General features: G+C 52.6%; 1 long non-coding RNA gene across 3 annotated transcripts in view; it reads left to right on the top strand.

Moving 5' to 3' along the window:
• LOC111665274 (uncharacterized) overlaps positions 1-1,673 on the top strand; it is a 33,498-nt gene that overhangs the window by 10,213 nt on the left and 21,612 nt on the right. The window lies entirely within an intron of this gene.

The raw sequence follows: 1,673 nt of genomic DNA, 5'->3' as shown, positions 1-1,673 counted from the left end.
TGCCTGGCCCTTGGACGGGAGCCGCCCTGCGGCTTGAGTCCTGCCGTTATGGCTACCCTACAGGCAGCTAGGGTCCCCTCTACCAGAGCGCTTTATGCTGGCCGATGGGAACGGTTTTGCCAGTGGTGTGCGGAGACAGGCCGGACCCCGGTCTCTTGTGGGGCACAGGGGGTCCTCTTGTTTTTGCAGTCCCTGTTAGAGAGAGGGCTGACTGAGTCCACCTTGAGGGGCTATGTGGCTGCCATATCTGTTTGTCACATCCCTATTGAGGGTAGGACGTTGGGCGCGCAACCCCTTATTGGCCAGTTTTTGAAAGGGGCTAGACGTATCAGGCCATCACGGTCCCGTCATGGGATTTGCAGCTGGTGTTGCGGGCTTTGTCGGAGTCTCCGTTTGAGCCCTTGTCCAGTTTGGGGCTGGAGCTTGCCATGTCTTCGGCGAAGCGGGTCTCTGAACTGCATGCCCTGTCCGTGCATCCGTCCTGTTTGAGGCTGGGGGAGGAGGGCTCTGCCATCTCTCTCCTGCCTAATCCAGCCTTCTTACCTAAGGTACTCCCTCGGTCTTTCGTGGTGCGGCCCTCGGTTCTGGAGCCCTTTCACCCTCCACCACATGACTCTGTGGAAGCGGCTCGGTTGCAGTTGCTCTGTCCAGTGCGGTCCCTAAGGGCGTACATCGCCCATACGGCCCCAATTAGACAGGCTGACCAGCTTTTCGTCCGCCACCAGAGGCATGTCTACCTCTTGGGCACTCTTCAAGGGGGCTCCCTCGGAGGATGTCTGTGCGGCGGCCGGTTGGGCCTCTTCTGGGACCTTTGCAAGGTTTTACAGACTAAATGTTGGTTCATCTATAGCCTCTGCTGTCCTGCAAGCAGGCCAGTGAGGCATGTGGTCCCTACCATGCTGAGACATGGCTTCAGGGTTGGTGTTCACCCGGTGGTTTTGTTGTGGGCCTTCTTCTCTGTCCATAGAAAAGGAACAGAAGAGCTGGCCAGTATTTTCTTTTGCAGCAGGTGACCGGGTCGGTCTTTGGCTGTTGTGCCCCATGGCTTTATTTGTTTATTATTTCTTCAATAAAATGTAATGTGATCAGTGAACGGTTGTCCTGAGTGTCTTTCAGCCTCACTGCACCTCTTGCCTGACCTTATATGAAATAGAACGGATGGTTACAGAAGGTAACCAAGGTTCTATGAATAAAGGTCAACACGCCAGCTTGGTTTGTCGGTCATTAGGCTGGTTCGGCCTCAGTCGGATAAAAGAGACTGAGCAGGTGATGGCACAGCTGTATTTGTAGGCTCTGATTGCGCCCAAAGGGCGGAGGTGTTAATTTTTCTAATTGTCTCCTGAAACGGCTCACCCTCGGAGAGAGTGACCCATACGGTGGCATGTTGACCTTTATTCATAGAACCTTGGTTACCTTCTGTAACCATCCGTTTTTTTGGCATTTTTATGCCTTACTATACTATGACGTTGTTCTCATCCATACCTTCAGCTGATCCAGTGTAAAGGTCTGTGTCCGTGTGTAGTGTGATTATAGATCAGCTCTAGCTTCTATATTGATACTGTGAAAGTATCAAAGCCTCAGTCCACAGAGAAATGCACACAGCCTTAAAACCAGCCGTCGGGACTTCCTGTAACTTTGTGATGTCACAACAAAGCAGTCACTGCTCTGCATTT

This window comes from Seriola lalandi, unplaced genomic scaffold (assembly GCF_002814215.2).
Source record: "Seriola lalandi dorsalis isolate HSWRI2012SDOR001 ecotype SW California unplaced genomic scaffold, Sedor1 jcf7180002054630, whole genome shotgun sequence".
Classification (NCBI taxonomy): Eukaryota; Metazoa; Chordata; class Actinopteri; order Carangiformes; family Carangidae; genus Seriola; species Seriola lalandi.
Note: the sequence above shows the minus strand (reverse complement) of the source record. Positions and strands in the feature narration are given on the sequence as shown.